Raw genomic sequence first — 24,272 nt, forward strand, 5'->3', positions numbered from 1 at the left:
AAATAATTGGAGACTAAAGTACATCCTACTAAAGAATGAATGGGCTAACCAAGAAGTTAAAGAGGAAATTAAAAAGTACATGGAAACCAATGAAAATGGTAACACCACAACTCAAAACCTCTGGGATGCAACAAAGGCGGTCATAAGAAGGAAGTATATAGCAATCCAGGCCTTTCCAAAGAAGGAACAAAGGTCTCAGATACACAAACTAACCTTACAACTTAAAGCTGGAGAAAGAATAGCAAATAAAACCCCAAAACAGCGGTAGACAGGAAATAATAAAGATTAAAGCAGAAATCAATGCTATCGAAACAACAACAAAAAAAGTAGAACAGATGATGAAACCAGAAGCTGGTTCTTTGAAAGAATTAACAAAATTGATAAACCACTAGCCAGTTTGATCAAAAAGAAAAAGGAAAGGACCTAAATAAATAAAATCAAGAATGAAAGAGGAGAGACCACAACCAACACAGCAGAAATACAAGCAATAATAAGAGAATGTTATGAACAATTATAAGCCAATAAAATGGGCAATCTGGAAGAAATGGACAAATTCCTAGAAACATATAAACTACGAAACTGAAACAGGAAGAAATAGAAAACTTGAACAGACCCATAGCCAGTAAAGAAATTGAGTTAGTAATAAAAAATCTCCCCAGAAAACAAGTGTCCAGGGCCAGATGGCTTTCCAGGAGAATTCTACCAAGCACTTAAGGAAGAGTTAACACCTATTCTCCTGAAGCTGTTCCCAAAAATAGAAATGGAAGGAAAACTTCCACACTCTTTCTATGAAGCCAGGATTACCTTGATTCCAAAACCAGACAAAGACCCTACTAAAAAGGAGAACTATAGACCAATTTCCCCAATGAACATGGATGCAAAAATCCTCAGCAAGATATTAGCCAGCCAGATCCAACAATACATTAAAAAAATTATTCACCACGTCCAAGTGGGATTTATACCTGGGAGGCAGGGCTGGTTCAATATTCGCAAAATAATCAATGTGATTCATCACATCAATAACAGAAAGGACAAGAACCATATGATCCTCTCAATAGATGCAGAGAAAGCATTTGACAAAATACAGCATCCCTTCTTGATAAAAACCCTCAAGAAAGTAGGGATAGAAGGATCATACCTCAAGATCATAAAAGCCATATATGAAAGACACAATGCTAATATCATCCTCAATGGGGAAATACTAAGAGCTTTCCCCCCAAGGTCAGGAACAAGACAGGGATGTCCACTCTTGCCACTGTTATTCAACATAGTATTGGAAGTCTTAGCCTCAGTAATCAGACAACACAAAGAAATAAAAGGCATCCAAATAGGCCAGGAGGAGGTCAAACTTTCATTCTTCGCAGATGACATCATACTCTATATGGAAACCCAAAAGATTCCACCAAAAAACTGCTAGAACTGATCCATGAATTCAGCAAAGTGGAAGGATATAAAATCAATGCACAGAAATCGGTTGCATTCCTATACACCAACAATGAGGCAACAGAAAGAGAAACCAATGAATCAATCCCATTTATAATTGCACCAAAACCCATAAAACACCTACGAATAAATCTAACCAAAGAGGTGAAAAATCTATACAATGAAAACTATAGAAAGCTTATGAAAGAAATTGAAGAATACACCAAAAAATGGAAAAGTATCCCATGTTCCTGGATAGGAAGAACAAATATTGTTAGAATGTCAATACTACCCAAGCAATCTACATATTCAATGCAATCCCTATTAAAATAACACCAGCATTCTTCACAGAGCTAGAACAAACCATCCTAAAACTTAGTATGGAACCAGAAAAGACCCCAATAGCGAAAGCAATATTGAAAAAGAAAACCAAAGCAAGAAGCATCACAATCCCAGACTTCAGGCTGTATTACAAAGCTGTAATCATCAAGACAGTATGGTACTGGCACAAGAACAGACACTCAGATCAATGGAACAGAATAGAGAACCCAGAAATGGGCCCACAAATGTATGGCCAACTAATCTTTACAATGCAGGAAAGAATATCCAATGGAATAAAGACGGTCTCTTCAGCAAGTGGTGCTGGGAAAACTCGACAGCGACATGCAGAAGAATGAACCTGGACCATTTTCTTACAACATACACAAAAATAAACTCAAAATGGATGAAAGATCTAAATGTAAGACAGGAAGTGATCAAAATCCTTGAGGAGAAAGCAGGCAAAAACCTCTTTGACCTTGGCCACAGCAACTTCTTACTCAACACGTCTCCGGAGGCAAGGGAAACAAAAGCAAAAATGAACTACTGGGACCTCATCAAAATAAAAAGCTTCTGCACAACGAAAAAAACAATCAGCAAAACTAAAAGGCAACCGATGGAATGGGAGAGGATATTTGCAAACGACATATCAGATAAAGGGTTAGTATCTAAAATCTATAAAGAACTTATCAAACTCAACACCCAAAAAACAAATCATCCAATGAAGAAATGGGCAAAAGACATGAATAGACACTTCTCCAAAGAAGACATCCAGATGGCCAACTGACACATGAAAGAATGCTCCACATCACTCATCCTCAGGTAAATACAAATCAAAACCACAATGAGATACCACCTCACACCTGTCAGAATGGCTAACATTAACAACTCAGGCAACAACAGATTTGGCAAGGATGCGGAGAAAGAGGATCTCTTTTGCACTGTTGGTGGCAATGCAAGCTGGGGCAGCCACTCTGGAAAACAGTATGGAGGTTCCTCAAAAAACTAAAAATAGAACTACCCTATGACCCAGCAATTGCACTACCAGGCATTTATCCAAGGGATACAGGTGTGCTGTTTCAAAGGGACACGTGAACCCCCATGTTTATAGCAGCACTATTGACAATAGCCAAAGTGTGGAAAGAGCCAAAATCTCTATGGATGGATGAATGGATAAAGAAGATGTGGTATATATATATATGATATATATCATATATATATATATGGTGTGTGTGTATATATATATATATATATATATATATATATATATATGGTGTATATGTATGTATATGGTATGGTGTATACATATATATCACATATATATTGTGTAAATATATCATATATATGGTGAATATATATATGGTGTATATGTATGTATATGGTATGGTGTATACATATATATCACACATATATGGTGTGTGTATATATATATATGGTGTATATGTATGTATATATACCATATATATATGAGATATAGATATAGATATAAAGATATAGATGCAATGGAGTATTCCTCAGCAATAAAAAATAATGAAATTGTGCCATTTGCAACTATGTGGATGGAACTAGAACTAGACGGTATTATGCTAAGGAAAATTAGTCAGAAAAAGACAAATATCATATTTCTTCATTCATATGAGCACTTTAAGAAACAAAACAGATTAACACAAGGGAAGGGAAGCAAAAATAATATAAAAACAGGGAGGGGGACAAACCATAAGAGACTCTTAAATATGGAGAACAAACAGAGGGCTACTGGAGGGGTTGTGGGAGGGGGGGATGGGCTAAATGGGTAAGGGGCATTAAGGAATCTACTCCTGAAATCATTGTGGCACTATATGCTAACTAACTTTGACGTGAATTTTAAAAAAATCATAATAATACATAAAATAAAATAAAATATCCATGAGGAAGTGGTTTTGATTCTGAGATGTATAACAAGATTGCTACCCATAAGACAAAATGTCTGGCCCTAAAACTAGAGAGGGTAATATTGAAGAAGCTAAAGGTACCTAGCCATGAAAAGAGCCACTGATTGACCTGTCCATTGAGTGGGCAATATGGGACCCATCTTGGACCTCCTGGGACATGCTTTTTTTGACGGGATCTTCCTTGAGTTACAATACCCTAGACTATTAATTTCTTTCTAATGCCAGCCAACTAGTGTAACTGCTGATTCATACCCTACAAGAATGGCAGTAAAAAGTTCCCACACAGTTTTCCAAGACACTTGATCATCATTCTCTCTCTGACTTGTTCTTGCACGAGTCTTTGCAATCTGGTGTCCGCTGATTATTCTGTAAATTATGGGATGGAGTCTATATTCCGGCTCTAAAACTCTCTTTGAGCATTCTGCAATTTTGAGCAACTGATTGTAAAAGTTAGTTCACATAATGTTCCTTGTTTACTTTAAAACACAAAGGCACCACCTATTCAGTACTGATGGTCACATGGGTGCCAGGGAGGAGAATTATAAACTGTAATAAGGCTACAACCTTATGGTGTGGTGCTACCAACACCATGTTGTCATCTGACCCAACAGTTGGGGTAATTCTGCTCTACAGGAACATCAGGCTCAATATTCATGTTAGAAACAAATAGCTAACAGTTTGCCCTGTTACCTCTGCTTGGCGTATTCTTGGCCCACCTGCCTGGAACAGCCTCAATCTACCTTCAAGATTCAAGAGTCTCCTCCTGGGTAACTGTCAGGGACCTCCTTCTCCCAAAACATAGCTACTGGGAACATCTATGAGTGGTACCTTCAAGCCTGTGTTACCCACCACCACTGGCCATGTTATGTGCATATGATCCCATGTCTCTCTGTCCCTTTCCTTGGGGAGCTCAGGGAAATCCGAGGGGGCAATGCTTATTTTTCATTCCCCTGCATGAACTCCTGGCTAATCTACTAGGATATGGACCCTCCAGATAGTGAATGCAGCTAGAATGCAACTCCTCTAGGGAAGCAGGCTATGGCTGGCTGATAGAGAAATGTCTGAGGGTTGTGAATCAGCCACAGTCTGATCAGAAGAGAGAAAACACATAGTAATTTGAACCGGGAACACGTTAATATAAAGAATTATTATCCATAACAGGGATGGCTCGTAAGAAGTAATGAGAGACTGGCCAGCAAGAAGTAAAGAGAACCTGAAAAAAAGAGGTATAGAGGAAGATAAGGGGTGGCCACTACCCTGGAGGTAAGATAGATCGCTCAAGGAAGGCCCTCTCTTGCCGCAACTCCTCCAACCTTGCTGGAAAGGGTACAGCCATGAACTGCTGATTGGCAAAGAAGTTACTATGGTGCCACACCGACAGGACTTACTGGAAATGTACCTTCTAGAACTGGAACCATGTGCCAGTGGGCTATAAAGCACTAATCACTAAATTATTTGAACCCTGTGGATAAAAATATAGGAAATATCACTGCGTGAATAAGAATGGGAAGAAATTTAGATTTCTGTAGGTTGGCTATGTTAGTTTCAAGAGGGCAATTGCTTGCTATAAAGTACTTTTGCAAAGTGGGGAAAAGGTGCTTCTTCCTCTGGGTGGACTTCAGCCCTGATCCGTTCCCACAGCAGATACTCTTGCACAGTAAACACCCTACACAGCCTGACACAGCAGGTGCGAGTCCATGAATAGATGGAACTATGCCCCAAAGGTGATAGGATTCAGGAAAGGACAGACTGGCCTGCCTGACTGAAAACCCAGGTTCTAGACTCAAGTTTCTAACCAGTAGTTGTGTGATTTCAGGTAAATCACTTACCTGCTCTGGGCTTTCATTTCTCACTTATAAAAGTTCAGACACTGCAAGGTCAAAAATCCTATTACTGCAACGTATATGTAAAAAAAGCAGTGTCTACCTTTCTATTCAAAAACAAACCAGATTTCCAATACCTGTAACAAACTCCAGAGTAGCATTGCAATCAGCATGGTGCCCCTCACCATTGACATATTCTGGGGAGGCTGTGATCAGATCCATCCATAACAGCTCTTCTAGCTACTGGAACTCTCTTTCTTTGTATACAGTACACATCATGATGTAACTCCTACTCTTCCTTTCAGTTTCAACGATGACTTTGGTTGCTCCAGTAAGAGCCTCCAGATGGAGTTAGGTCCCCCTCGTCTGGGTTCCTGCAGTGGACTGTGCAGGAATATTGTCCCTTCCTCCACCAGCAGATGGTAAGTTATTTCGGAGAACGACTCTGATTCCTGCTGGCTCTGCTGTGCCCAGCACAGTGCTCACTGCTGGGCCAATGAAGATCTAAATCCAGTTTCTGACAGGAATAGTATAGTAGTTAGGACAGTGGGCTCTGATGTCAGATGGGTCAGATTTTATTTTAATGTTCATTTGTTTGTTTGTTTGTTTGTTTGTTTGTTTAGAGGGAGCATGCATGAGCACGAGCAGGGGAGGGGCAGAGAGGGAAAGAAAGAGAGAATCCCAAGCAAGCTCTGTGCTGACAGTGCAGGGCCCAAGGTGAGGCTCCATCTCACAAACTGAACCGTGAGCTCATGACCTGAGCTGAAATCAAGAGTCAGATGCTTAAGTAACTGAGCCACCCAGGCACCTCAGGTGGGTTAGATTTAAACTCTGGCTTTTCCATTTACTGTCTGGGAAGCTATCTGAGTCACACAACCTAGCTGGGCTTTAAGTTTTTGTTCGTTTGGTTTTTTGTTTTGTTTGTGGGGTTTTGTTCTTTGTTTTTGTTTTTCCCCCAGTTGTATTGAGACATAACTGACACCTAACATTGTATTTGTTTAAGGTGTACAACATGATTCAAGATATTTGTATGTTGTAAAATGATTACCACTTTAAGTTTGCATAACCTTAATACCTCATACTGTGACAGATTTTTTTCTTGTGCTGAGAACTTGTGAGATTGACTCTCTTAGCGACTTTCAAATGTACCAGAGAGAAATGTTGATGATAGTCACCATGCTGTACATCGTCAGAATCTATTAATCTTGTAAGTGGAAGTTTATACCTTTTTTCCCACCCATCTCCCCACCCCTTACCTCTGGAAGGCAATCTGTTCTGGAAGCCACCAATCTGTTCTCTGTGAATTTGATTTTTTTTTTTTTTTAGATTCCACATCTAGGTGAGATGATATAGAATTTGTCCTTCTCTGTCTGATATTTCCATTAGGCTTTAAATTTTTTTCATCTTAAAAAAAATACAATTATTTGGTTTGTTATGAAGGTTTGTTATGAAGGTTTCATGGAAAGTATATAAAACTACTCCACACAGGGTAAACCTTTAATAAATATTAGCCATGCTTATTATAACCAAGCTTCAATTCTGTTTATGCAGTATTTGTGCAGAGGGAAGAAGGGGGAGCGTAAAAATGTGGCTTGCCCCAGGCCCTGTATAACTTTGAAGAAGACCCTGAAGCAGTTTAGAAATTCAAAGCCTTTCCCATGAATTTTATACATCTCGGGGAGCTCACACAAGCTCACTCTGACGGCTGATCATCTAAAACAGTGGTCATCTTTAGAACTGTGTACGTGTTAGGAAGAAGTCAGAGGTGTAACGGACCTTGCTGTTCTATAAGGAAAAGCTGTTCTCAGAATGCAACCACAGTCTTATTGTGCAGTCTTCAAAGTTACTGTTTTTGTCCTGCTGATTTCTTTTTCTTATCATGCTATTAATACAAATTCATCACCAATCCTTTGGAAAATACTAAATAAAACTGTCTAATAACACTACCACATCTGAGTGTATTTTCTTTTCTTTTTTTTAAAGAGTTACTTTTACTTATTTATTTATTTTTGAGAGAGAGATTTGAGCAGGGGAGGGGCAGAGAGACTCTTAAGCAGGTTCCACACAAGGGTTCGATCAGACAACCATGAGATCCAGACCATAAGATCATGACCTGAGCTGAAATCAAGAGTCAAACACTTAACCACCTGAGCCACCCAGGCTCCCCATCTTCCAGTTACTTTTTAAACCATGTATTATATGTATGAGTCTGTACGTGTGTTTAAAAGCCTTAAGTAGGGGCGCCTGGGTGGCTCAGTTGGTTAAGCGTCTGACTTCAGCCTGGGTCACGATCTCACGGTCCGTGAGTTCGAGCCCCGCGTCAGGCTCTGGGCTGATGGCTCAGAGCCTGGAGCCTGCTTCCAATTCTGTGTCTCCCTCTCTCTCTGCCCCTCCCCCGTTCATGCTCTGTCTCTCTCTGTCTCAAAAATAAATAAACGTTAAAAAAAAAATCCTTAAGTAAATCTTTATTGTTAATTTTCCCCCAGCTGGGGGAGGGGTGATAGGGAAGGAGAGGCAAGCATCAGCCTAAAATGACTGAGATATGACCGTTGCTTTGTCCCTTTGGAGACGAAACCGTACGAAGCATCTGAACAGCACTGAACCCTAATGACACGTCCCTCCTGCCTGCAAACCTCGTGTTAGCACCTGTCACTCAGCCTGCTCCAGAATTTCCTCCTCCCAGTCACTTGAGCCAGAAAACTGGAAGTCGTTCTTGGTTCCTCCTTCTTCCTCACTCATTACCTCTCTTAACCAAATTCATCGGTCTGTTCTGTATTTCTAATGCACTTTTTCAGACTGGAACCCCTCTCTCCATCTCTCCTGCCACAAAGTGAAACCGACCACCAGTTTCTCGTGGCTGGCCCAGCCCAGCGGCCAGCTCTCCGGCCATCTGTCTCCACTCCTGCCCCACTGCAATCTGTCCCCCAACCCACCACCAAACTGAACTTTTAAAAAAGCTGAACACTTTTTAAAGATCTTTAAAAAAGATTTCAAAAACATTTCAAAATGGAAAGCTAAACTGAGCATCCCCTTCCTCTGTTTAACGCTCTCTGCTGAGACAATACCCTCAGGGAGCCATTAAAAGTGCCTTAAAGGGGCGCCTGGGTGGCTCGGTCAGTTGAGCATCCGACTTCGGCTCAGGTCATGATCTCACGGTCCGTGAGTTTGAGCCCCGCGTTGGACTCTGGGCTGATGGCTCAGAGCCTGGAGCCTGCTTCCGATTCTGTGCCTCCCTCTCTCTCTGCCCCTCCCCAGTTCATGCTGTGTCTCTCTGTGTCTCGAAAATAAATAAAAACATTAAAAAAAAAAAAAAGTGCCTTAAAGCACTGGTCCCACAAGGTCCAGCCTCTGTCACCTTCTCCCGCTCTCTCTCCTGCTGTCCCTCCAAAATCAGCCTGTTCGAGTTCATTGAGCCCCATTCTCTCTTCTACCTCCACGTCCTGGACCATGTTCTCCCTGCTACCTGGAAACCCTTCTGGGGATCAGGTTGCTCAAGAGCCCATGAGCTTGATGAACCTCCTTAGACCTGTCTTTTCTTTGCAGACCTCCAGTGCTTTGGAGGACACTTCTGCTGCTTGAGTGGCCACATCGAACAGAAGGTCAGTGGGGTTCTCTTCCCTCTCTGGCTATTTTCCTTATGAGTATATGGAAGTGACAATACCACTTCATGGGGTTTTTGCGTGAACTAAGTACACATAAAGCATGTCACTTACAGATAAGTTGCATAGCCCAGAGGAAGGCCTCAGTAATACCAGCTGTGTTATTCTTACTGCTGAATAATGTGTTGAGATGGCCTGAAGGCCTTACTGCAGTGGTCTTCTTTAGCAACTGTCTGAAATGTGGAGGCTCCATTCCCTAGGGCAATCCTGAGAAGTCTGAATTTTAGAAAATTGTGGTTATCGCCTTGTTCCAAAAACTCAAGGACAGGTGGACATGGGCGGGGGGGGGGGGGGGGGCGGTAGCCAGGAGATGGGGAGAAAGAGAGGATCACAGGTCCAGACCCTGAGGTGGGGACTCTGTGTCACCATCTTTATATTCAAGGATGTTCCCTCACCTGAGATTATTTAGTGAATGCATGTAAAGTATTGCCAGATCCCCCAACAAGGGAGGTAAAATTGGAAAAATAAAGAAGCAGTTAGCTTGGTAGTTAGATGCAATGGTAAGTTTTGAGAATGCCTATGGTTAGGCAACTCTGGAGACACCACTTTGTGAACACAAAGTCTTTAAAGCCTGGGGAGTGACCATTCTCCCTGGGCCTCTGATCTAGGAGACTGGTGGAAGATGAAGAAGAAGCTTTGTCCCCATGTGCCACATGGTTTACTCAAGCTGTCCTCTGCTGTGCAGGGTGGGGTGGGACAACCTTTCCAGAGATGACGATGCTGGAAATTTAAGGCAGGCCTCAGGTAGCTCACTGGTAGTTCCCTAGAGGCTTTCAATGCCTCTGGGCCTTGTCAAGAGGTCTGTCCCAATCTGATTTGCAGAAGGATGTATTTTGATAGAAGGCAGCTAGCTGTTCATATGTTCACCTTTGAACATATTCTAAGTTTCTTTTACACTGAGGCCAGTTCTGAGGAATGAGATGGAGAGACTGAGGGGGAGGGAGGCAGAGACAGCCCCAGATCAGGACATGCAGCCTAATGAGGGTCCCAACTGGCATAAGACTTCTGGAAGGAAGTGCCCTGACATCCTCCAGTTGATCCCGATAAGAACACTGGCTGAGCCCACCTCTGATCAAGGCATCACTGAGACTACAGACACCAGGAAGTATTTGGAAGGAGGAAGACAGTTCTTCATCTACAGGGGCACAGAGCTATGGCTTTTCGGGAAAGAAAGGTAGAATTCTACCCATTGGACCCTCTGACTGTAGGGGCACTTAGCTGTCTTATTTTTGCAGTATAATATTTAATCGAGGGAATCTGTAACTTCGGCACAAAGCAACAACTATTTATTGAGCACATACTACATGCGAATTCCTGTATAGCCCTCAGGACAAAAAATGAGTAAGACACAGATGTTTTTAGTGCTTTGCATACTTCATAAATGTAAGCCCTGGTTGTGCCCTTTCACTAATTAGTTGGTTCAACAGATATTTATTGAGTTCATTCATTCTTTTATTTATTCAGTGTGCCTGTTAGGTACCAGGCAGTGACCTGCAGGAGAAAATAGGATCTTAATCTATACCTATTTACAATCTTACTGTAATACAGTGGAGCACAAACAGTAATAGTTTGGAGACTGGTGTTGGATCATTCAGGAGCCATGCAGGATATTTTGATGAGTTAATTCTCAGGGGTTGCGGGCGACCTGAAGGCGTTAAACACATTCCCAATCCTGGGCAACTAACCCCCTTTGTGTCTGGATTAACATGTCTGCTTACTTGAGCCGATACGTAGGAGATGCCACCAGCAGAGCGTGATGTTCTGCCTCCTAACCCCTCAAGTGGGTAGAGCTCCGGAGAGATCAGAGTCTGAAGCAGTCTTTGATGGGAGGGGGTCTTCTGGGAGATTGCATCCCCTTTGCCTTCTCGAGATGCGCGAATCCGCTTCCTGGGAAGCCGTATGCCTCTCCACCGGAACCAGAACCCACGTCTACTCTCACCAATGAAGGAAGATGAGCTGTGACGTGCCGTATGGTTTAACCTGTTCCCAGTTGGACCGGAAGCATCGGTCAGCCAGACCACGGGTTGCGACAGAATTAGCTCTCGTCACCGCAAGCGTCAGTGGAGGCGCTGCCTTGTGGCTGCGCAAGGACAAGAGACGGCTAGGGAGATGACAACGTGCTCTTCCCTTGGCAGTCGGTCTTCATGGGTGAGGGCTCATGAGCCCAGATGCAGTCTGTGGGACCCAGGGGCAACTGCTGGATGGGAAGAGAGTCAGAGGCTAGAGCACAGAGCTGCCTGCCCAGGCCCCGGCCTGCCTGACTCGATAGCCTCCTTTTCCCCTTGGTCTCTCAGGGAGATGATGAGCATGGCTAAATTCCCTGAAGCCAGACTGATGCTCATCTTTCCTTTCTGCTATTCATCCAGCCATCAAACTCCTTGTCCCTCAACTCATTGAGTGGGGTACTCCTTCAAATATTTATTTTCAGGCTTTTCAAGCCAGGCAAATGCCATCTCGCTTTCCCAAACCATGACCACTTCTCAGGTTAATTGTAAGAATGACAGGACTCATTCCTTAGGCAATGGCTTTCACTAACTCCCCAGGAAAAAAATGTACCACCCGGACACATCTACATAACCACATGACCTCGTACTTAAGAAACAGTCGCGAGTGCTGCAAAGCCGGACACGATGCTGGCCATAGTCAGCATTTATATAGGGCCTTATCATCGAGGAAGCGCTTTCGTATCCATAAATTTCACGTGAGCCGTACAAAAACTGTGTGTGGCAGATGGTTTAGATTATTATTCCCATGTCCATGCCCCTTTCATATGTGACTTTGCAGCTCCTCCCATCAAGATGGGGAGTCTGTTTCCTGCCGCTTTGTCTTTGGGCTCATCTCTGGTGTCTTGTTTTGGCCAATAGAATATGGCAGAATAGAAGCTCTGCCAACTCCACGTGTATTAGCCTGCTCAGGCTGTCTTAACAAAATACCATGGCCTGGGTGGCTTCAACAACAGAAATTTATTTTCTCACCCTTCTGGAGAATTGAAGTCCATGATCAAGGTGCCATCAGGGTTGGTTTCTGGTGAGATCTCACCTCCTGGCTTGCAAATGGCTGCTTTCTCACTGTGTCCCCATGTGGCCTTTCCTCTGTGCTCCTGTGAAGAGAGGAAGATCTCTGGTATCTTTGCTGCTTCTTGTAAGGATAGCAGTCCTATCGGAGGAAGGCCCTGGCCTCATGAACTCACTCAACCTTTATGGCTTCCTTATAGGTCCGATCTCCAAATAGAGCTGCACTGGGGATTTAGGGCCTCAACATATGAATTTAGGGGAACATGATACAGTCCATAGCGCCAGGACTACACCACAAGGGGCCCTGTGAGCTTGACCCTCTCTCAGGCCCTGTTGCCAACTTGAAATTAGTCTGGGATAGCTCGTTGGAAGAGACACGTGACATGGAACAGAGATAAGCTGTCTCCCTGAGGCCACCCAAGACCAGCCCGCCACCAGCCAACCAACTGTAGATGCAGGAGGGACCCTGGATGAGACCAGAACCACCCAACCGAGCCCAGTCCCAAGTGGTGACCTACAACTGTGCACAAATTGGCAGTTGTTTTAAGCTACTCGGTTTGAGAGTGGTGTGTTAAGCAGCAAAAGCTTACCGATTTGGCAGGTGTCACTTTTGTCCCCAATTTATTGAAGAGAAATGGAGTTTCAAGGAAAGTGACACTCAAGGTTTTACGGCTAGTAAATCCTAGAGAATAATAGAATCTTCTGAATTCAAATCCTGTGTTTTCTCCATGTCCTCTGATTCTACTCCAGGAAGGAGGGACTGAGTCTGGAAACACAGATATACTGATGTGGGCTTTTCCTAATAAATTGGTTTTTAATGAGCTGAACTTTAGAGTGAATAAGCATGTGTGTGAATGTATGTGTAGTGTGTGTGTGTGTGTGTGTGTGTGTGTGTGTGCATAAATATACCTGTAATTCCTCTGAAGGGTACAGACTGTTTATCAGGTGTTTTTTTTTTTTTTTTTTTTTTAATCCCAACTGAATAGCTTTATTAGCTGTGATGAATCCAGGCCCTGCATATTTATGTCAGCCTGACCAGAATAGCCTCTGGGTAAAAGTGGGCATGTGCTTCGATATGTCCCTTTTCTATGGACTTCAGAGTGTTTTGCGACCCTTTCCATGAACTACTGGAGACTGTTGTAGAAATGGAGGTCAGAAAGAGAGCAGGGCTGAAGAGAAACACTAACTGGGCTGGAAGATATTTGCCGTTTGAGAATGATGGGCAAGGGCCTTGAAGGGGGGACTTGACTCATGGGGCCCCCACGAGGACTTCCTCAGTGTTGAGCTCTGTCCCTTCATTGACAGCAATATTCCCCAGTTTTCTAATACAAAATCATTGGTTTCTTTCCAATATTTTGCTCTTTATGACAATGTGATATAGGATAACATCAACATAGATCATTTCACACCTGCATAACTTTTTCTGTAAAATAAAATCCTAGAAGTAGGCATTCTGGGTCAAAGAATATGTATTCCACAATGTTTTTATAGACAAGTTTTACAGATGTTGTCAAATGGCCACTGTAAAGGTTGTACCAATTTACACTTCGCCAGCAATTACGAACTGACTGCTTCTCCATAGCCTCGCCAAGAGAACATTGGCTAACTTTTGGGTTTTAGCTAAATAGGTAAGAAATGACATACATATCAAAGTAATTTTAGTCTGAATTTCTTCTGTTATAAGTGAGCTTAGCATCTTTTGGAATATTAATTTGCATATTTTATGTGAACTCTCCGTTCATATCCTTTGCCCATTTCTCTATCATGTTATTGGTTTGACTGTTCTTTAATCGTGAAACATGCTAGTCTTGTATCGCTAACCAGATTGCCTTTATTTACATTTTCACGTGATATTATTGAACTATTGTATTATTTGATTGTCTTGAGTTATGTTGGGTTTTTGTGGAATTGTTGTGGGGTTTTTGAGCATTTATTGTGAATCTACAATCAGACTATCAGTTCGCTAAATACAGGACCCATGAACTGCATTTACTTCTCACTTGCTCTATTCTAGTGTGAGGCTAAGTAATAGTTCATCACCAGGAAGTGTTTGTCTTACTGAATGTGGTCTGGAGCTTGCAATTTCACCTATCATGAGTTGAATGGTGACCCCTGCAAAAGGTATATCCTAACTGTCAGGATCTAATGAATAAGACCTTGTCTGGAAAAAGGGTCTTTGTCTTTTAAAATGAGATTATCCTGGATTATCCAGGTGGGCCCTAAATCCAATAGCATCCTTGAGACACACAGAGGAGGAACACACACGGGAAGAAGGAAAGGGCCACATAAAGAGGGAGGCAGAGACTGGAGGTGGCCACAGCCCAAGGAACACTTGGAGCCTCCAGAAGCCAGAAGAGGTAGGGAAGGATTCTCCCCAGAGCCTTCAGAGTAAATGCAGTCCGGCCACCATTTTGATTTCAGCCTTTGGCCTCCTTAACTCTGAGAGAATAGATCTGTGTTATTTTAAGCCACCAACTGCGGTAATTTGTGAAAGCAGCCACAGGAAAGTGACCTGCCCACCCTCACTTCTTTGATCTGCTCTCTGCCACATTCAGGAAGGGCATATTCCTCAGCAGACTGAGACAGGAGAGAGAGGACTGAAGGGGACAGAAAAGCACAGGAAAAGAGGGAGCACGCAGGGCTAGCAGTGGTGGGTAGAGAATGAAGAGAGGGCAAAAGAAGGAAGCGCAGAAGGAAAAATGAAGCAAAAGAAAAAAATGACGTGAGGATGAGTTGGCCTCTGCTCTCAGACACTTGCCTTTTTCCTCGTCCTTATCTTTCTCCAGTCCCTCCTCCTTCCCTCCCTCGGCAACTCCCAGCCTCCTCAGGCATCCTGCCACATTCACTAAGCATGCTGCTTAGATTTTCTATCCTATCCCACATTTCTGGTTATAATCTGCAGGCACCAGGGAGTGTGTTAGAAGCCTGAGCAGAGGCCCATGCCCACCCAGAGAGCTCCCCCTCCCCCAGTTCACGCTGACCGTGAAGCTGCATGCCTGCATTCAGGGTCTCCTGGGCCCAGGCAGGGCCTTCAAGCACCCACTTGGAATGCTTCTGGAGTCATGCCGGCCCAGCCCAACATGAGTGAGTGAAACAAAGGCAGGAACCCAGAATTGCACAATGTGCCCTCTGAAAAAATTCCAAAGGCTGGAAGGAGGTCTGATCATTTTTGCTCTTTATCTTCTGGGTTGGACTCAGGGGCTTTAGTCGTCTCTGTGCTGCCACTAGTGGTCACCAGGAGTAATGTCCTCCTGAAGGACCTCGTACCCAAATTCCTCAGTGTTTTTTTGTTTCGTTTGTTTGTTTCTGAGAGAGAGAGAGACACACACAGAGAGACAGCAAGCTCGAGTGATGGAGGGGCAGAGAGGTGGGGGGGGACAGAAGATCTGAAGTAGGCTCTGCACCTACAGCAGAGAACCTGATGCAAGGCTTGAACCCATGAGCTGTGAGATCATGACCCGAGCTCAAGGCAGATGCTTAACCCACTGAGCCACCCAGGCGCCACTTCTCACCCCTTTTTGAAACATTTTCTCCGTTGTTTTTATTTAGGATTCTTATTTAGGATTATTTTTACATAGGCAAATTGCTTTGTTTTATTTTGTTTTGTTTTTTTCAATATATGAAATTTATTGTCAGATTGGTTTCCATACAACACCCAGTGCTCATCCCAAAAGGTGCCCTCCTCAATACCCATCACCCACCCTCCCCTCCCTCCCACCCCCCCATCAACCCTCAGTTTGTTCTCAGTTTTTAAGAGTCTCTTATGCTTTGGCTCTCTCCCACTCTAACCACTCTTCCCCTCCCCCATGGGTTTCTGTTAAGTTTCTCAGGATCCACATAAGAGTGAAACCATATGGTATCTGTCTTTCTCTGTATGGCTTATTTCACTTAGCATCACACTCTCCAGTTCCATCCACGTTGCTACAAAAGGCCATATTTCATTCTTTCTCATTGCCACGTAGTACTCCATTGTGTATTGCTTTGTTTTAATAAACTTTTGATTTTTGATATTTTAGATTTATAGAAAAGTTGCAAAGGTAGCGGAAGGCGTTGCCATATACTTTTCACCAGGTTCCTCTACATTACCTTCTTATATAACCATACATAGTACGTTCATCAAAACTAAGAAATTAACGGCGGCACATTACTATTAACTAAACAATAGACTTTATGTGGGTGTCACCAGTTGTTCCCTTAATGTCCTCTTTCTGCTTAGGATGCCACTTTGCATTCAACAGACTTAACAAGACATAGACTGAGGTGGGAAGGAAGCTGAGGAAGAGGCTGAACAGTAAGCAAAGTGAAGCAAGACTGAGCAAGGTCAGAACTGCTCCCAAATTTCCCGTGGGAAGACAGACTCACTGGGGTGGTCATCTTGCAGGTGGCACGCTCATGACTCCCACCATTGAGGCCATCGGCACAAGGGTCTATCTCTGTGCAGCTGTGGCCATCCTCCTTGTAAGCCCTTCTGGCAGCTGCAGGAGACCTTCATACCCTCCTGGGATACTCGGCGACCTTTGCACAGCCCCTGTTATTCTGTGTGCAGAAATCCACAACTGCAGGAGCAGAGGGGAGGGGGCTCACTTAAGCACAGTCTGTGTAATGGGGGCTTCGGATGGGAGGTATGGATCACCCTGGGATCAGTGGCACTGGGAAGTCAATGGGCCCCAACATGTTGGGGTCTTCTCTCCCCACACCCTATGGCCTCTGTGCTAGCCTTTGCAAAGACTAGTATCCCGTGGCTGATATCCTCATAGACCAGGCCTGATGGCATCTGTCCTCGTCTCAGCCCCTTTGTCATACACATCTAGGCTCCGCTTTGGTAGTAGTTTTGTTTTGTTTTGTTTTTCAGTTTTTCAATATTTTTTTTTTTAGATTCAAGTTAGTTAACATATAGTGTAGTATTGGTTTCAGGAGTAAAATTTAGGGATTCATCACTTATATATAACACCCAGTGCTCATCCCAACAAGTGCACTCCTTAATGCCCATCACCCATTTAGCCCATCCCTCCACCCACCTCCCCTTCATCAACCCTCAGTTTGTTCCCTGCATTTAAGAGTCTCTTATGGTTTGCCTCCCTCTCTGTTTTCATCTTATTTTTCCTTCCCTTTCCCTATGTTCATTTGTTGTGTTTCTTAAATTCCACATATGAGTGAAATCATATGATATCTGTCTTTCTCTGCCTGAGTTGTTTCGCTTAGCATAATATACTCTAGTTCCATCCACATTGTTGCCGATGGCAAGATTTCATTCTTTCTGATTGCCAAGTTAATATTCCATTGTATACGTATACCACATCTTCTTTATCCATTCATCAGTCGATGTACATTTAAGGCACTTGCCATAATTTGGCTATTGTTGATAGCACAGCTATCAACATTGAGGTACATGTGCCCCTTCGAATCAGCATTTTTGTATCCTTTGGATAAATTCCTAGTAGTGCAACTGCTGGGTTGTAGGGCAGTTCTGTGTTTTATTTTTTGAGGAACCTCCACAGTTTTCCAGAGTGGCTGCACCAGTTTGCATTCCCGCCAATGGTGCAAAAGTGTTCCCCTTTCTCTGCATCCTCACCAACATCTATTGTTGCCTGAGTCGCTAATGTTAGCCATTCTGACTTGTGTGAGGTGGTATCTCATTGTGGTTTTGATTTGTATTTCCCTGATGATGAGTGATGTGGAGGATCTTTTCATGTGTCTGTTAGCCATCTGGATGTCTTCTTTGGAAAAGTGTCTATTCGGGTCCTCTGCTCATTTCTTCACTGGATTATTTGTTTTTTGGGTGTTGAGTCTGATAAGTTCTTTATAGATTTTGGATATTAGCCCTTTATCCAATATGTCATTTGCAAATAACTTCTTCCATTCCATCGGTTGCCTTTTAGTTTTGTTGATTTTTTTCCTTCTCTGTGCAGAAGATTTTATCTTGATGAGGTCCCAATAGCTCAATTTTGCTTTTGTTTCCCTTGCCTCTAAGGACATGTCTAGTAAGAAGTTGCGGCAGCCGAGGTCAAAGAGATTGTTGCCTGTTTTCTCCTCTAGGATTTTGATGACTTCATGTCTTACTTTTAGGTCTTTCATCCATTTTGAATTTATTTTTGTGTATGGTGTAAGAAAGTGGTCCAGGTTCATTCTTCTGCATGTCGCTGTCCAGTTTTCCCAGCACCATTGGCGGAAGAGGCTGTCTTTTTTTGGTTGGATATTCTTTCCTGCTTTGTCGAAGATTAGCTGGCCATGCATTTGTGGATCCATTTATAGGTTCTCTATTCTGTTCCATCGATACATAGGGAAGTTTTAAAAGCATTTTTAGAACCAATTCCACTTCTTTTCTTTTGTGATACCCCATTATCTTTAAAAATTATTTTTAAATTTACATGAGGTAAAATTCTCCTCCTTTGGTGTTGACAAATTATAACATGCTATAACAGACATCACAGTCAGGGTACAGTTCCTTCACTCTGAAAAGCTCCTCCATGCTGAAACTTTGTAGTCAAAACCTTCCCCCCACCCTTAAATCATAGTAAACAACCTTTGATCTTATTTCTATCCCTACAGGGTGGTTCCCTTCAGAATTTTATGTAAAAGGAATCACACAGAATACTTTTTGAACTTTGCTTCGTTCACTTAGCATAATATATTTGATTGGCATAATGCATCCACGTTGTTGAGAGATCAGTGTCTCATTCCTTTTTATTCCTGAGTAGTGTTTCATGTAAGGGATGTACAACTGTTTATCTATCCATTTACCCAAAGTACGATATTCAGGTCTTGGCAAATATGAATAATACTGCCACAATTATTTGAATACAGGTTTTCGTGTGAACATAAGTTTTCATTCCTCTAAGATAAATACATAGGAATAGGATTGCTACATTATATGGCATATGTCTGTTTAATTTTACAAGAAATTAACAAGCTGTTTTCCAGAGTAACTACACCATTTTCATTCCTATGAGTAATGTATGAGACGTTCTACAGTCCTCACCAGGACTTGGTACTATTAGTTTTTGTCTTCGTATTAAACATTTTAAAAGGTAGGTAAAGATATCTCATTGTGATTTTAATTTGGATTTCCCTAATGACTAGCAATGTTGAGCATCTTTAATGTGCTTATTTACTATCCATATATCTTCTTTGGTGAGGTGTCTGTTTAAATCTTTTGCCTATCTTTTTAGGGTTCGTTTTCTTCTTGTTGAATTCTGAAAGCTATTTTTATATTCTGGCTACAATTCTTTTGCAAAGTTTTTTTCTCCCAATCTGTGGCTTGTCTTAACAGTATCTTTCACAGACAAAATTTTTTAATTTTGTGAATTCCAAGTTAGTTAGCATTTTTTTTTTTTTTTTTTTTTTTTTTTTTTTTTTTAGTGTACTGGACCTTTGATGACTTACCTAAGAACTCTTGACAATCCAGGGTTATGAAGGTTTTTCTCTTATGTGCTCTTCCAAAAGTTTAATAATTGTATGTTTTACCTTTAAATCTGTAAATCGTTTTAAGTTACTTTTTATGCAAAGTGTGCGTTGGCATTCATTTTTTTTAGCATATATATATTCAATTGTTTAGCACCCTTGGTTGAAAAACCTGTGCTTCCCCCAGTGAATTGTCTTTTCATCTTTGTCAAAAATATATTGGACATACTTGTATGGATCTATTTAAAGAATCTATATTCTGCTCATTTGTCTATGTGTCTCCTTTTGAAAATGCCACATGGTCTTGATCACTGTAATTTCATAGTAAGTTTTCAAATCAGGCAGCATGAGCCTTCCAATCTTGTTTTTCTTTTACAAAATCATTTTGTCTATTCTAGTTTATTTGGCTTTTCATATAAAGTTTTATATGTAAACCTCTTTACATAAATAATTATATCATCAATAACTAAAAGAGATCTTGCTGGGATTTTTATTGGGATTGTAATAAATCTATACATCAATTTGGGGAGAATTAACATCTTAATATTTAGTCTTCTAGTACAAAAACACAAAATATCTATTCTTTATTCCTCTCTGATTTCTTTCATCAGTGTTTTATAGTCTTTAGCATGCAGATTATGCAAATATTTTATTATATTTATACCTAAGTATTTCATTTCTGGGAACCATTATAAATGAATTTTTTTTTAAAAAATTCAACTTCCACTTGTTTGTTGCCAGTATATAGAAATACGATTGATTCTTTAAAATACTGACCTTGTAGCCTGTGACTTTTTTTTCAATTCATTTACTGGTACTAAGGAGTTGTTTGTTTGTTTTTTTTAATATACACTCCTCAAATTTTCTGCATATAAAACCAAGCTGTCTACAAGTATAACAGTTTTCTTCATTTTTAGGATATGTAAGTTTTATTTCTTTTCCTTGTTTTATTGCATTGACTAGGACTTCTAATATGCTGCTAAATAGAAGTTGTGAGAATCTTGGGTCAGTCTTGAACTCGTTCCAATCTAAACACAAAAGTGTTCAGTCTTCATTATGCATAATTTATAATATAATTTCTAATGTCTAGTAATAATTTAGCATAAAATTTTTAGTAGATGGGGGCGGCTGGGTGGCTCAGTTAAGGGACTGACTTTGGCTCAGGTCACGATCTCACGGTTTGTGAGTTGGAGCCCCATATTGGGCTCTGTGCTGACGGCTCAGAGCCTGTAGCCTGCTTCAGATTCTGTGACTCCCTCTCTCTCTGTCCCTCCCCTGCTAGCACGCTCTATCTCTCAAAAATAAACACTGAAAAAAATTTTTAATTTGTAGTAGATGCCTTTTTATTAATATTGAATAATCATTTAAAGAAGTTAAGAATTTATTTAAAATGTTATCCTATATTTATGCCTATATTTGCCATTTTCAATGTTTCCATTCTATTCTGTAGGCCTGGATTTTCATCTGGTAACATTACCTTCCACCCCACTCTAACAAAAAATGTTAACTGGAGTTCCAGAAGAAGGTAAAAAGGTAAAAGGAACAGCTTTTATTTATTTGAAAATACCCCTATTTCACCATTGAAGGGTAACAGAACAGCCTGCCCCAAGATGTTCCACTTTGGCACGTGGATTGTTCTCAGCTGAACGCAGTCAAGACCCAACAGATTCAAGGAAAACTCTCTCCCTAAACTACCTAAAAGAATTTAGAGAGGGGACCTGGCCCAGAAAGGGACCTGGGGGTAACTTTTTATCTGAATGACCTATATGTATGGCAGGGCAAACGTCTGATTTCCAGACACCTGCTCTTTTTCCCTCCTATGAGTCACCCTCCTTCCCTTTGAAGCCATAGGACCCTAACCCATTCCTTAGCTCAGCATGGCATACAAGCCTCAATGGCCTGGCTTGTCCTTGAGTCTCATGTCTTAGAGCTCCCGTATGTATGTAATTAAATATGTTTTTCTCCTGTTAATCTGTCTCATGTCAATTTATCAGAGCAGCCAAAAAAAAACTAGAAGGAAAGAAGGGAAAAGTTTTTTTTCTCCCTTACACCATCATTTTAGAAAAATATTTTCACTGGATATAGTATTCCAAAGTCTAGTTATGGGGGGTTTTGTGGGTTTTTTGTTTTTGTTTTTGTTTTTGTTTTTTTAGTTCTTTTTCCCTTTCCTTAAAGATGCCGTTTCATTATACTTTGGCTTACATTTTTAAAAATTATTTTTTGGGGCACCTGGGTGGCTCAGTCGGTTGAGCGTCCAACTTCGGCTCAGGTCATGATCTCACGGTCTGTGAGTTTGAGCCCCGCATCGGGATCTGTGCTGATGGCTCAGAGCCTGGAGACTGCTTCCGATTCTGTGTCTCCCTCTCTCTCTGCCCCTTCCTTGCTCATGCTCTGTCTCTCTCTGTCTCAAAAATAAATAAAAAAATTTAAGAAAAAAAATTTTTTAAAAAAATTATTTTTTTAGTTGTGGTAAATACACATACGTTAAATCATTAAATTTACCATTTTAAACATTTTTACGTGCACAGTGCAGTGGCTTTGAGTACATTCACATTGTTGTGCAGCCATCACCACCAACCACCTCCAAAACTTTTTTCATCTTCCAAAATTGAAACTCTGTGCCCAACAATCACCCTCCATTTTGCCCTCCCCCAAAGTGCTCCCCCACTCATGGAAATGGCCATCCTACTTTCCGTCTCTACAAGTTTGACTATTCTTAAATCCCTCATACGGCTGACATTAGATGTATTTGCTCTGTTTTGGTTGACTTACTCCACTTAGCATTAGCTTTGTCTTCTTGTGAACTGTTAATAACCATTCTATCTCTGTCCCGTGTGTATAATGCCTTCCCCTTTTCCGTGTATGCTTGGTTTTCAGTGCTTTGACTCTGATGTTCCACTTGGGGTTCACTGAGCTTCTAGAATCTTTAAGTTGATGTTTTTTTTATCAAATTTTGAAACATCTAGCTATCGCTTCTTCAGTTCCTTTTCGTGTTCCTTACTCTTTCTTTTCCCTGCTGGGACTTCAATTTCAATTTGGTGAGACTGATTAGTTCCACAGGTTACTAAAACTGTGTGCATTTTAAAGATCTTTTTCCTGTCTTCACTGGATAGTTTCAATTAACCTATCTTCAAGTTTACTAAGTCTTTCTTCTTCAGTGCTCAATTTTAGATTGATCTTATTCAGGCATTGTAGGGTGTTTTTTTTTTTTCAGGTATTTATTTGAGATATTTATTTCAGATATCGTTTTCAAGCTCTAGAATGTCCATTCCATTTGAGAATTTCTCTTTTAGAGTTTCCATTTTTCTCCTAAAATATCCCAATTCATCACCTCTTATTTTTATCCTTTCCTTTAAGTTCTTTGACATTTATTATAGTTGTTTTACATTCTTGTCTGCAAATTCCAATAGCTGAGTTTTCCATTTATCTACTTTGATTGACCATGTTTTCCCTTGATTATAGGTCATATTTTCTTGGCTCTTCCCATCTCATAATTTTTGTCTTATTCCAGACATTGTTTATATTAGAACAATGAAGACTAAAGTTTAATATTGTTTATTTTGTTCCTTCCCAAGAGTAAAATCTTTTCTTCAGTGGCTAAAGTGAGTGACTGACCATTCTGATTCCCTCTAGAATTGAGTTGAGCTGGGAAGCTACTATGGCCATCTACTCATTTATAAAGGTTCCATTTCTCTCTGAAATTTAGTTCACCAAGTATTTGTTAGGCCAATAGCTCTTCACGAGCCCCACAGAGAAACCGTTTTTATTTTGCCTCGGTTTTTTTGTGTTTACCATGAGAGCAAAAGTCTTTTGTATCCTTCCACACTCTAACTGGAAGTGGAAGACTGTATTCTTTATTTTTAATTACCCTCCTTTTGATATCTCTGACACTTCTGAAAAGTGGCAGATTAAGGTATCAGTCTTGCCTCCCATCTCTTCCAAAATCACACTAGTGGGACTGGAAAGTAGTGTAAGAGGGAATAAATTCATACTAGTGGTAGAATGGGAGGAAAAGATATATTTACCAACCAGAAATTGTGATAGATGTCTGGAAGACCAAAAAAGGATATGATTGTATACTTATAGTAGAGGGAGCTACCACCCCAAGTAGAAATAAGAAATTTAAATACTGTCAGTTCCTTATTCAACATGTTCTCAGGGCCTCTCCTTCTTTATATGAGTCAAGGATACTCTGAGATCAGACACTATACACAGAAAAACAGCAATAAGAATGAGGACAATTCATCGGAACACATGTAAGCCAGGACACGGTGGAATAGCATCTTTAAAAAGACAGGAAAACAACACTGAAAGTTGGCCACATCCCCAGATCAAGGAATGGGTCCTGATTAGCATCTAAAACAATTATAGGAATCTCATTTCCTTTGCCAATGACTAGTTCAGTAATCTAGGCTAAAACCGAGCCCTGCAATGTATTTCCTTGCCGCATATTACTGGTGCCATGTAAGCACATGGACTTTCATTCCATAGTCAAAGGAGAGCCTCTCTGTGCTCACTGTTGGGACTTGAGCAAGAAATCCTGCAGCTCTAGTTGCTACTGGGAACCACTTTTATGACCACCAGTTTAAGATCACTTAGTGCTGTGGCAGTGATAGTACTGAGTCCTTGAAAACACCTCTTGATAACACTGTTATATATGAGAACTAAGCATGCATTTCATTATTTTCTTAAACCAGGTGAATT

This window comes from Panthera tigris, chromosome A2 (genome assembly GCF_018350195.1).
Source record: "Panthera tigris isolate Pti1 chromosome A2, P.tigris_Pti1_mat1.1, whole genome shotgun sequence".
In the NCBI taxonomy this organism is placed as follows: domain Eukaryota; kingdom Metazoa; phylum Chordata; class Mammalia; order Carnivora; family Felidae; genus Panthera; species Panthera tigris.